The sequence below is a fragment of the Microcebus murinus genome, chromosome 4 (genome assembly GCF_040939455.1).
Source record: "Microcebus murinus isolate Inina chromosome 4, M.murinus_Inina_mat1.0, whole genome shotgun sequence".
NCBI classification, from domain to species: Eukaryota; Metazoa; Chordata; class Mammalia; order Primates; family Cheirogaleidae; genus Microcebus; species Microcebus murinus.
This window is the reverse complement of record NC_134107.1, coordinates 9,689,214-9,702,761: the sequence shown is the minus strand read 5'-3', so window position 1 is coordinate 9,702,761 and position 13,548 is coordinate 9,689,214.

The following is a 13,548-nucleotide window of genomic DNA, read 5'->3' as shown; positions in this document are numbered from 1 at the left end:
CATTGTACCTGTGAAGCTCACTTTGGTGATCATACCTTGTGAATTCCCTAGGATTTAAGCTGCAGGATCAGCTGAGCCATATTCTTTTGTCATCATGATAGAGGGATGTGGGTTGAAGTTCTCCAGGCCTCCCTCTTCCTTCCTTCTCCTCTGCCTCAGCTTACTAGGGCTTGCTGACCTGTCTGCAAATTGGCATAAAAACAACTGGGGGGTTCCACTTTGTCATTCAAAGGATCACTGACTAAACAGGAAATGAATTTTTAAAAAGATGAACACATCACACCCAGTTTTCTAAATATTTGCACACAACTGTGTCACTGCTCCATAGGCCACATGGCCTCTTGTTTCCCTCTGAAATCACACCTGGTCTGATCAGAGGGACCCAGCCATGCCCTTCTCTCTTCCCCAGAGCACTTGTAGCACTGAATGCAACTGGCCAATTGTGTGTGTTTGTGGGGGGGGGGGGAGGGCGGGGGTTGGCCCCTGAACGAAGCTCCTTGAGGCATCACCTCTTGCACCTGTATGACCACAGCCATCTCCTAGCCAGTTTCCTCCTCTTCTTCTAGAAACCCAACAGCCAGACTGAACCTTCAATACGTACGTCAGATGCTACCATGATCTGCTCTTGATCCTGCCATGAATTCTCCTTGTACCCAGAAGAAGGTCCGGAGTCCTCAAGGTGCTTCATGAGGCCCTGCGTGACGGGGCTCACCCCAGTCTCTGACCTCAGTGCCCGCCATTTGGCCCTGTATTAGCTTCCTGGGTCTGCTGTGACAATCTCAGACTGGTGGCTTAAAACAACAGGAGTTTATTCTCTCACAGTTCTGGAGACCAGAAACCTGAAATCAAGGTGTCAGCAGGGCCATGCTCCCTCGGAAGGCGCTGGGAGAGAATCCTTCCTGGCCCCTGCCAGCTCCCGGTAGCTGTGATTGCATCACTCCAGCCTCTGCCTCCGTCTTTTTTTTTTTTTTTTTTTTGAGACAGAGTCTCACCCTGTTGCCTGAGCAGAGTGCCGTGGCATCAGCCTAGCTCACAGCAACCTCAAACTCCTGGGCTCAAGCGATCCCCCTGCCTCAGCCTCCCGAGTAGCTGGGGCTACAGGCATGCGCCACCATGCCCGGCTAATTTTTTCTATATATATTAGTTGGCTAATTTCTTTCTATTTATAGTAGAGACAGGGTCTCGCTCTTGCTCAGGCTAGTCTCGAACTCCTGACCTCGAGCAATCTGCCCGCCTCAGCCTCCCAGAGTGCTAGGATTACAGGCGTGAGCCACCGCGCCCGGCCTCTGCCTCCACCTTCATGTGGCCTCTCTGTGTCTCCCCCTCTGTGTCGCCCTTGTAAGGCCGCATGTGAATTCTGTCAGGGCTCACCTGGGTAATTCAGGATACACTTTCTCTCTCAAGGTTCTTAACTTGGTCATGTCTTTTGCGAATAAGATGGTATTTACTCTTTTGCCATAAGAGGTAACACTCACAGGTTTCAGGAATTGGAAAATGAACAGATATTTTGGGGAGCCACTATCCAGCCTGCTACACACGCCCATGCTCACAAGACCCCCGCTCCCTCACTCCTGGCTGTTCCTCCAACACATTTCTAAGGCCCTTCTTCCCTGGGCATGCACTGCCTCCCCTGCCCCTCCCATCTAAAGCAGCATTATCCGGTCATTCTTAGTCCTTTTACTTGGCTTCATCGCCACCTGACCTGTGTATGTTTGTGTGTTTATGGTTTTATTTCCTGCTTCCCTCCACCAGCACACGTGCTCCACCCGGGCAGCGGCTCTGTTTCTGCAGCACAGGTGAGCATTCTGCCACCGGCGTCATGTTCTCTGGTCATCAGAGCCCTTGGCCCTTTCTATCTGTCTGCTCCCAAGGAAGCATGTGACCTCCTTGCTCATTGCTGCATGGCCCAAGATGGCTGCTCCAGATCCAGCCATCCTGCCCACATTCCAAGCAGCTGGAAGGAAGCTGGAGGAAAGGGCAAAAATGGTTCTCGTAAAAACCCCATCCAATAACTTCTGCTCACCTCTCATTGGCCAGACCTCAGTCACGTGGCCACAGCAAACGTCCTTCTGTTACTAAGGAAGGAAGGGGAGAGAGATGTGGGGGAGGCAACTAGTGGACCCCACAAGTCTGGGACCTAAGCCCAAGCCATCTAATCCTGGGCACCCACAAATCACAGGAGTCCACTTAGGGTTGGACCATTGGATCAATTGAAGGAGGTATCAAGGGGTGCGCTGGCAGAGGAGAGAGCACTGGAATGGGAGTCAGCAGCCTGGGCCAGGCCTGGCTCCACCACTGATTGCTTTGTGACTTTGGGCTGTTCCCTCCCTTTTCTGTAAAGAGAGAATTAGAATCGGTCTTCAGCAGCAGCATCTCGATCCTCACCGTCTTCCTCATCCTCTTCCTGTCATCCGTCTCTGTCACCGTCATCTTCCCCACATCACAGGACAGCACAGATCTTCTCTGCCTTCCTGACATCGTTCCCGCCATCCTCACATCCTCCTCACCGTCACCTTCCTCTTCGCCACTTTCACTGACATGGTTATCATTGGCACCGTGGTCTTCGTCGTGCCCTTCACCACCACCACCGTCTCCTTCACCACCTTCACCAGCGCTGTCTTCATCCTCATCATCCTCATCATCATCTTCACCACCTTCACCATCGCTGTCTTCTTCATCATCATCATCATCCTCATCATCCTCATCATCTTCTTCACCACCTTCACCAGCACTGTCTTCATCCTCATCATCCTCGTCCTCTCACCACCACCACCGTCTCCTTCACCACCTTCACCATCGCTGTCTTCTTCATCATCATCATCATCCTCATCATCTTCTTCACCACCTTCACCAGCACTGTCTTCATCCTCATCATCCTCGTCCTCTCACCACCACCACCGTCTCCTTCACCACCTTCACCAGTACTGTCTTCTTCATCATCATCCTCATCCTCATCATCCTCATCATCTTCTTCATCACCTTCACCAGCATTGTCTTCATCATCATCCTCCTCATCATCTTCTTCATCACCTTCACCAGCGTTGCCTTCATCATCATCATCCTCATCATCTCACCACCACCACCATCTCCTTCACCACCTTCACCAGTGCTGTCTTCATCATCATCCTCATCATCATCTTCACCACCTTCACCATCGATGTCTTCATCATCATCATCCTCACCATCTCAGCACCATCGTCATCGTGTGTGCCCGGCACCGTGCTGACCTGCCGTGGGCATCATCCCATTTAATCCTCACTACAAAAGCGTCAGTAGGGCCATTTTCCACCACCACCCTCATTTTTAAAGGAGGAAACTGAGGCTCATGAAGGACCAGTGACCTGCCACAGGCACATGGCAGGGAAGCGCGGAAGCTGAAGTGCAAGCCAGATCTCCATAGGCCGGTTCCCGTGGGGTTCCATCCTCGGCCACCACCCCCTCCACCACCCACAGGACCCCGGAGCCCAGCCTCACCCGGGCGCTGATGGAGCAGCTGTGCGGACAGCTTCTCAGACGGTGGCCCCCGCCCCTGCCCGCTCCGCCAGCCCGGGCTGGACACAAGAGCCCCTGCCTCTCCTGCCCTGGGAGCAGAGGCCTCCTCTTCAAAGCCGGGCTCCCTGGGCAGGGCCTGCCCATTGATGAGGCTAAATTATCAAAGGGCCACATCAAAGCCTACCAGGGTGGCTTTCAGAAAGGCAATTTACAAAATAAAAAAAAAAGGATGCCTGGGCTGCAGGGAGCGGTGGGGGCCAGGCTGGTGAGGCTGCCTCGAAAGTGCTGGCTGAAAGGTCATTTTTTGCTGCTAAATGTGAGAGGCCACAGAGCGGCCCCACCCCAGCATAGCCGGCACATGCGGACAGGGGGACGTGGGCTCCAGGTGGCACCTGCCCGAGCAGGGCCTGAGCACGCGGCTGGAGGCACCTGGCCCAGCAGCAGGTGAGCTGAGGAAGGTGTCAAGCTGCCACCTCCTCAGAGCCCAGGAAGGGTGGCCTGCAGGTCCCTCAGCTGGCCCAGCTGCAAGTGCCTGGGAGGCAACGGCCTGGGGTCCCTACGCAGGCCCTGAGGCTGTGGCCCTTCGTGGCTGTCACCTGTCCTGTTGAGCCTCAGATCACCCTTAACTATGAATACCTCCACTTTGCAGATTTGGGAACTGAGGCATCGAAGTTTCATTTCTTGCCCATTTCTTGTCCCCTCGGGTGCTACGTGGCAGAGCTGGGATGTGGATGCAGGCAGCCCGGCCCTGGCCCTGGGCTCTGGACTGAAGTCTCAGGCCAGCTCCAGCCCTCAGATGGGTCTCATTTGGGCTGCATTGGGTTTTCAGGGTTTTTAAATTAGCAGCCAGCAGCTCAACCATTCCAAAGGGCAGGATTTTGAAGCTTCCTTCTTCACAGGAGGTGGCGTCCGAGCCCCTCTGAAAGTCCACGGCCTGGGCCGGGCAGCTATTTCCTGGTGGCCTTGGGGGAGCAGGGCTGGACGCCCATGGGACGGAGGCTTGGGCTTCGCCCTGCCAGAAGGCACGGCCCTCTTGGGGTGACACTGCCAATGGTGCCGCGTCTCTCACGTGCCGGACCCTCCAGACCCACCGCGAGAAGGGCCACCTGCTGGACTCCCGCAGGTCCCAGCGTCCCCCCCTGTACCGTGGGAGCCATCACAGCGGCACCACGGTCTGAAGGACACCACCCAAGTCAGGTGTTTGAAACAGAGCCTGGCACAAGGCAGGTGCTGCCTCGATGTCGGTGGCTCTGTGGCCACACTCACCTGAGCACTCTGTACAGACGAGTCACTTAATCTCGATAGCAGCCCTGCACGGCTGGCAAGGCCGGTGCCATGATGCCCAGCCCTGGTCTGCAGAGGAGCCTGGGCCTCTGCTGCTGCTGCCAGTGGGTGGGTGGGGGCGCAGGCTGCCGTGGGTGCCGCCCGTGCTGTGTGCAGGGCCCTGCCAGGAGGCTCCGTGTGCGACCCCACCCGCCCTTCCCTTCCTCCCATGGCAGGGCTCCTGGAAAAGCCCAGGGCTGCCAGGGAAGCGGTGGGGGAGGGGCTGCCCCTGCCAGCCGGGCCGGGGGCTGGCCTGGCACGCAGAGCTGCCCAAGGTGCGCCAGACTGCAGCTGGCCCGGCCGCCTGGCCTTTTCTTCTCCCTGCTTTTTGTTCAGGCCCTTTTGATTTGGGAACAAGGCCCCTTTATGTGGTGCCGGGCCTCGCCGGGCCTCCCCGTCCCACCCATGGCTGGGGATTTCCTTTTCATCTGGCGCTAGGAGCCCCGGGCCGGAGCGAGACAGCGGGAGGGACTTGGTGGTGTCACAAAACCTGGGTGACTCAGCTTTCAGTGGGGCTTTGTGGCCCTGAGGCTTTGATATCTTAAGTGGGAGTCACAACAAAGGGCGGCCGGGCGGTGCAAGGTGGCGCTGCCCTGACGGCGCGGCGGGAGCCCCCGCTCCCAGGAGGACTATTCCGTTTCGAGGGAGGACTGCCCTGTGACCCCAGGCTCTCAAGGACGGCATTGAGCAGGGCTGCCGGCTCGGGGTTCGGGCTCAGACCCGCTCCTCACCTGCCCAGGCACCTGGGCTTCCCACGGGGCTGCAGCCGCCGCTGCTCTGGCCGCAAGATTTTAGGCAGAGAGACGCCGGTGGGCCTCACGCCGGGGGCCAGGTGAGCCGGCTCGGCGGGGCCTGAGCGCTTGGACTGGCCAGGAGGCAGGAACCTGGAGGGGCCGGAGTCCCCAGTGGAGCAGGACAGCTGGGAGACGGCCCCGCCCCCCTGCCGTCGCACCTGCCTCTAACAGGGGCAGGGCCCACGTGGAAATAGATAGAAACGGGCTCCCTGGGCCTGAAGCCAACTACTTAAAGCATTCTCTGGGCCTCGGTTTCCTCCTCTGTAGAAGGAAGCACCTGTCTCCACCCAGCACTGCGAGAAAAGCACCCACGCAGCGCAAGTCATTTTATGACGGTTCCCCGTGTTCTGAAGTCATCTCCTCACGCCTGCTGCACGCCGGTGCACGCTGGTCCGAGACACCCCAGGGTGAACTGGACCCAGGCTCGGGCAGTCCCAGACGGAGCCCTCCCTGGGAATCTCGCCCACGTGGACGAGGTGACCAGTCCAGCCCCACTGGGTAATTCCGGGATCCAGTGAGATATTCCACAGAGAGGGCCTGGCGCTGCCTGGGCCACGCAAGGCTCTCGTCCCGCACGCCCCGTTTCGGTGACAATGACTTATTTCAGTGCGTGACCACAGGGCTGTGGGCTGACTTCAGTTTGCTGGAAGCAGGGGAGCCTGGTGGGCGTGAGAGCTGGCTTTGGTGTCACACAGCTGGTTCAGGTCCTGGGCTTCCTGTTAGCGGCCCAGTGACCTTGGCCCTGCCGTGGGGTGAGGCCGCTGTGGAGGGTCCGGCCCCAGTGGAACCGCCGGGTGACCGCAGCCTCAGGAGTGGGCCCAGGGACACCAGCAGGAGGGTCACCCCAACTTCCAGCCTGCAGAATTGTGACAAACACAGCCAGCCCCAGGTAGCCGCAGTGGATGGTTCCAGACCCCTCCTCGGGTACCAAAATCCCCTCCCCAGACGCCTGACCGGAGCGGAGCAAGCCTGCTGCACCCTGAGCCTCAGCTGTCATGTGGCTGGCTGGCGGGGAAACACTCCAGGCAGGGTCTAAAGCCCCCATTCAAATCCCAGGGTCACTACCACTGGCTGTGTGGCCTCAGGCAACTTGCTTAGCCTCTCTGTGCCTCAGTCTCCGTCAAACAGGGACAACTGTAACGCCTGCTTTGTAGCGTTGCTGTGAGGCGTACAGCCAAGGCACCCCGCTGGCAACTGAGAGCTGGGGGTGAGCATTTCGTCCAGGGATGCACACTCCAGAAGTTTCCAGAAAGGAGAGAGCCATCTTCTCTTCTGCTGCCGCAGAGTGGACAGCAGCAAGCAGGACACAGCCGCTGGCAGCGGTGGGGAGAGGCGGGCAGTTCCTGGGGCACACCGGGGGGCGCGCGGTCCCAGGAGGCTCGCCTGGGGAGGGGACACAGGGCTGTGTTTTGAGGGCAGAACCGGCTCAGTCTCAGCGCCCTGCACCCTGGTCTGCCAGGGCAGCCCTGCTCAGGGTGTGTGGTCCCGGCGCCCCTCCCCAGTCCTGGTTTGGGTGCTAAATCATCTGGCCGCCCCACCGACACGTGCCAGAGACAGAAGCACAGGCGTTCTGGGGCGCGGTGGGGACAGCAGCTCCAGCCCCTGCGGCAAAGCTCCCAGCCAGCCTGCTGCGCACGCCGGGCCCAGGTGGACACAAGGGGTCCCCGACTCCTGCGATGCCTGCCATGCAAGCCCCTGGGCTAGACCAGGGGTCCTTGGACTTTTTAAACAGGGGGCCAGTTCACTGTCCCTCAGACCGTTGGAGGGCCTGACAATAGTTTTTAAAAAGCTATGAACAAAAAGCTATGCACACTGCACATATCTTATTTTGAAGTAAAAAAGCAAATGGGCAAAACCATCCGCATGTGGCCCGTGGGCCGTAGTTTGAAGACGCCTGGTCTAGACCTTTATCATCAGAATGTAAAATCATCAGAATGGGAAAACGCCATGTTCCCATCTTCCAGCAACCACATTTAAAGAAATGAAAAGAAACAGGTGAAATCAATTTTAATAACATATTTTATTTAACCCAATACCTCCCAAACATGAACATCTCAATAGATTACCTGTATAAAAATACGAATGAGCCGTTACGTTCTTTGTTGCGTATGCACAAAGTCTTCAAAATCCGGTGCACATTTTATGCTTGCAAAATATTTCAATTCTGATGATGCATTTTCTTTGGTTATACCTGCTCTGTATTTGGGTCTCATAAAATCTGGGATTGAAAAAGTAGATTCAAAAACCCAAGTTGTTCCAAAGTTTTGTAAAACTTTTCCAACAACTAAGTAGATAGAGCGTTGGTTTTTAAATCTAAACTTTCATTCATTCAAATATAGCAAAATTAGCAGGGCATGGTGGCTCATGCCCGTAATCCCAGCACTTGAGGAGATGAAGGCGGGGGAGCCCTTGAGGCCAGGAGGAGCGCGGGTGCCCGGCTGCTCAGTGAAGGGGCTCCTGAGCCGGGCGTCGGGTGGCCTCCCCGATCTCTTCTCTTTCAGTTGTCCAGACCTCTGTCCTGTCCCGGGCGCCGGCCGCTCACCCCTTACTCAAACACAGGTGCCTGTGTCTGCGCCCGTTCTGTAGCTGGCTTCCAATAATACTGTTGGTGGAACCTTTACATTGTATAAAAGTTACCCTTTAATTACCGCAAGTGACGCTGGTCGCTATTCTTGATGAGGGAATGAATGGAGTTTCCTTTCAAATAAATTTGAGTAACGATAACAAAGAATCCATTTATTCTTTATGAGTCTTTTTTACTTGGCAAGGAGTTTGGTGGGACGTTTTAAGTTGCTGTGAGTTCCAACGGGGGCGGGGAGGGGGACCCGCCACATCCCGGGAACTGGGGAGCCAGCGATGATCACTGCTGTCGAGAGAGAGAGAGGCAGCCAGTGGCCCGAATGGATGTCCAGCCCCGGCCAACACCAGGCAGTCACGCGCCTTTCCTGCACTCTGGGCTCCCCACCCGCAAAGGAGGGCCGCGAGGGGCCACCCCGCTGGGGCGTTGCCAGGATTAAGGGCGTTTAGTCCTGCCTGCGTTATCTGAATGCTTGCAACCTGCCGGCGTGGTTCCAAAGCTTTTATCGTCACAAAAACCCTATGAAGTAAGTGTGATTATGTCTCCATTGTACAGATGAGGAAACTGAGGCACGGAGAGGTCACAGAACTTCCTCAGTGTCACTGTGTCGAGGACCGTGTGGGTACCCATTCGTGGCAGCAAGGTCGCTTCCCAGGTTCCATCCCGCACTGGCACCTGCAGCCTGGGGACAGGAGTGTCCCCAAACTCTTTAACCCTGTGTGAACTGCACCGGTGGCTGCAGCGCCCCCCATGGAGCGGGTCTCTGGGACATCTGGCCGGCTTCCAAGCTGTGGGGACTGTCTCCTTACCCTCCTCCACCTCCCAGAGGAGCCGGTCCTCGGGGAAACGTTTCGGCTTAGCCTGGCGGGGTTTGGAGTCGGGGACCAGGACCCGGGGGCCTCGGTCGCCAGGCTCCAGGAATTCCCGTGCAGAGTCACACGGGGCCGGGCTGGAGCTGCCCGAGCCGCAGAGCTCCGGCCTCCTCTGTCACCGCAAGGTCACAGAGTCTCTTTACTCGGGATCTGGTTACGCCGGACATTCCGGCCCGCCCAAGGAAACGCCACTTTGCTTTCAGGTGATGCATTCTGAGCGCCCAAGCCCAGAACGGGATCTCGTCCTCCCGTCCTGGGATAATGGCCCCGTGGCTCCACTGCAGGCACCTGGGCCAGCCGGGAGACTCCAGAGGAATTGTGAAGTGACACTTCAAGGAAACCCATTCAGGGGGAAATGAGTTATTTTTGTTGTAAGGACAATGGGGTGGTCCCTCCCAGCCCCATTCCTCCACGCTAATCACTCCTGTCTCCTGCGTTTTGTGCCTGCTTCCTGCCAGGACCCAGCCCCAGGTGACAGAGGGATATCATGCTTTTATATAAAAATATGTATATATTTTGTCTCCTACATGCAAAGAAAATGTATGCATGATGCTAAATGCAGCTGTTGTCACTTAATGTTTTCTGATGGCCTCTTTCCCACGCAGCACGTGTCTTCCTAGTTACCCATGAGGCTGTGTGGTGACAGCCCCGAGGGGCAGCTGCCAGGGGTGCGGGCAGGAACGCAGGAACGCAGGCACTCGGCTCCCTGCCCCTGGACCCTGGCTGTGCCTTCCAGCTGCTGAGCATCTGCAGGCAAGTAGCTTGACCTCTCTGTGTCTCCATTTTCTCATCCCTGAAATGGGGCTACTACTCATAGTCCTTACCCACGAGCGGTGCTGTGAGGATTAAATAGTCGATATCTGCAAAATGCTTAGAAAGGCATGCCGTGCACCGCAAACTCTACGCCAGTCTCCGACAAGTAGATTTTCACCGACCATTGCCACACTCTGGGCCTGCCCGCCTCCTTTGGGCAGACTTGGTTTTCTTCTGCTTGAAAGGGGGTGCGGTCTGTGTGTGTGGGGGTCCTCCACTCGCCACCGTGTGCTCCCCAGAACACCATGTGCTCCCCAGAACACCGCGTACTCCCCGTGCCTGCGTCCCCATCTGTGAAGCGGAGAAAGTGCGCGCTCTCTCTCTCTCCCTCTCTGTCTGTCTCTCTCTCTGTCTGTCTGTCTCTCTCTCTGTCTGTCTGTCTCTCTCTGTGTCTCTGTCTTGCACAGAGCTCAGGCCACGCAAAGGACAGCGTGGGCCCGGAGGGCAGGCCCTGGCCAGATGTGGGCGAGCTTGGGGACGACGGGTGGCAGGTCTGGGGTGCAGGAGGACCCGCGCTGCTCTGCAGCCCTTAGGGCAGGAGGGGCCGAGGCCAGCCAGTGCACGGGGAGGAGGGGCGCTGCGTCCTGCCCCGCCCAGGGGCCTGAACGCACACGGCTGTCACCTCTCACCCAGCTACTCACCGGTTGTGGGTGTTCGCTGGCCCCTCACCACCCTTCCCTGCCCCTAGGCTGAGAACTCCCTGAAGGGAAGGAGTGTGTCCAGTTCAACCCGTGTCCTCACCTCATGGCTGGGCACTGAGCAGGAACCCAAACTATTGTTGAACGAATGAATGAGTGAGTGAATGAATGAATGGGTGGCAAAATGTTAATGCAGGGGGTACCAAACTCAAGACAGCAATTTCCAGAGCCAGGTGGGCCTCAATTTGCCTGGGGATGCCACCCAGAGTGACCTCCAGGTGGGTCTCCAGGTGGGTCTCCAGGTGGGTCTCCAGGTGGGTGCAGGGGCCTGGAGGTCTGGGCTGTCGGCCTTCAGTCGCAGTGCGAGCCTCCCACCAGTGGTTGGAACACACAGTCGGGGGCCACCTGCTGGGGGGGGGGGAGGTGCCTGCAAGAGAGAGTTGCTAAGTGGCTCTCAACAAACTCTCTTTGGGAAAAGGAAAAAGATCCAGAAATTTGGGGGACATTTTTGCAAGAGATTTGTGGAGAGAAATCGAGTCCCTTCCCGGGGCATCTTTCCAGATAGACGTGCATCTCCTGGGCACATGGGGCTCAGGGGCAGGTCCCCAGGGACCTGAACCCGCACACACCAGTGCAGCCTCTGGCCTCTGTGACTTTCCTGTCCCCTCCCAGCCCAGGGGCCAGAGATGGGGTCACATCCCAGGATGAAGGTGCCTGCTCTAGTTTCAAGTTCTAGAGGTCGGCCTTTCCCTGGGGTGTCCTGGAGTGACATTCCCCTTGTCCCCTGCTGGGGCCTACCCTCCATCTCCCCAGGCTGGCGAGCTCCTGCAGAGCCCACTGCTTGGCTGTGAGGGCTGGAAACTGCTGCACGGCCCCACAGCCCCCAGCTCAGGCTCCTGGGCACAAAAGGAACCCAGGAGTGTGTGTATGGGGCTGGGAGAGAGAGGGAGGGAGCGGGAGGGAGAGGCAGGGAGGGAGGGAGGGAGAGAGGGAGGAAGGGAGGGAGAGGCAGGGAGGCAGGGAGGGAGGGAAGGAGGGAGAGAGAGAATGTATTGGAATGCATATGGGATCTGGCAGGGATATTTTCTGGAATGTCACAAACAGGAACGATGTCCAGTGCAGGGAAGGGTGTGGGGACGGGGCTCTCTCTCCCATTGCTGGGGGGAGTGTGGAATGCCAACGGCTCCTGCCTTCCTGGAGGGCGGTGGGCAGTACTTTTCCAACTCTAGGCACTTACCCCACCAAAATATCGTCCAAGTGCACAAACGTGTAAGACCAAGAATACTCAGTGCAGCCCTTGTCGGCCTTGCACTGCCGGGCACGACCTACACGGCGACCCCCAGAGGAGTGAGTGGATTAACTAGACGGCAGTGGCCCCGCCCAGCTGTTAAAGGGCGGGAGAGAGTGGCCTGGTGCTGCATGTGAAGGTGTCCGTGGCTTTCCACTAACGACAAAACAGCGTGCGTATCAGGTACAAGTCTGTGCGTGTCATACGTGGGCAAAGGTCTGGGGGGTCCGTGCTTCAAGTCCTTAGCACCTGCCGGCCTGTTACATACCGTACTTCTCTATTATGTTCCTTGTCCACCTCCCACGCTGGAATTTAGCCCCGTGAGGCAGGGAATTTCGCCTGGGCTCTTGGTCGATGTGGCCAAAGCACTTAGGACAGGTCCTGGCGCACAGCGAGTGCTCAATAAATAGCTACTGAATGAATGAACAGAAGATGTGCGCTTGTCAAAGTCTAGTTTCTGAATTGTTTGAATCCTACACGATGAACGTGGGTTACCTCTATCTTTCAAAAAAAGAAAAAGGAAACATGCCTTGAGAAATATAGAATTCCCATCTGTGCTTTGGAGCCGAGAAAGGTCTGTACGGGGAACGTCCCGGAGCGGGGGGGCTCGTGAGAGCTGGGTGCTGCCTGCCCTTTTCCTCCGGCCCTTTCTGGCCTCAGAAACTCAACGGATGCAGGTCCAGGGCCCTGCTGGGTCGTGGCCACGGGTTCCTGCTCTGAGATTCGTGTCCTGGACTTCTTGGGCCCATCGTAGCTGACTGCGCCGACCCTCGAGGCTCATGTCCACGGGGTCTTCTCCACCGGACAGAGCCCGGGTACCCACCCTGTGCCCGCCCTCCCCAGGTCCTGGGGGGCCTGGGGGAGCCGCAGAGACGGGCAGGCCCCGGCCGGCCCCAGGGCTCACGGTCCAGTGAAGGGGCCACTAAGATGCCGCTATCTGAAGATGGCAGCGGCTTTCCAAGGCGTGGGGCCAGGGGACTTGGTCCTCTGATGGTTTTGCTCCAGGGAAAGGCAGGCTTTGCAGGGTCTCAGCCTCGGCAAAAGAAGAGAGCTGGGCGGGGGCTGGGAGGCAGAGTGATGAGGAAGGCTCTCCCGGGGGAGAGGGGGGAGGCATCCCTGGTGGATCTGAGGCTGGGGGTGGATCTGAGACTGGAGGCTGGCACCCTCAAAGGCAAGGCTGCAGCAAAGAAGGGGGAGGCGGGGGAGGAGAGAAGAGAGGACACTGTGGTATGCCCAGCCTGTGCTGTGTTCGCATGCGAGCATCACGCTGCAGTCGTTGCGCCCATTTCTCAGATGTGGAAACTGGGGAAGGTTCCATCTCTTCCCGACTCCCCACATTTGGGCAGTGGAGGTGCCGGGGAATGGGGCAGGGGCTTAGAGGAAGAGGCTGCCCCAAGTCTGGGAGAACCGCCGCGGCTCCGGGCTTGTGCCACACACAGGACAGGTCCAAGCTCTTGGGAGAAGACAGGCGTGGGACCGAATGCTGCCCTGCGGGGTGTCAGTGGCGGGGGGAGGACATAGGCTCATCATGTGCACCAACCCCGAGCCAGCGCCACACACAGGGGCCGCTCTGTGTGTGAATTGTTAATACCAGCTTGTCATCTCCGGAGGGACTCGGCCAGGGCCAGCCTGGTGGGAAGGGGGCGGCCTCCCTAGAGCATCCCGAAGGGTCTCCGGTCTTTGGGTTTCAAAGTCCAGCTCAAAAGAAGTGGCCAGAACGCTGGCTGTCTGCACACCAGGCTGAGGCTGG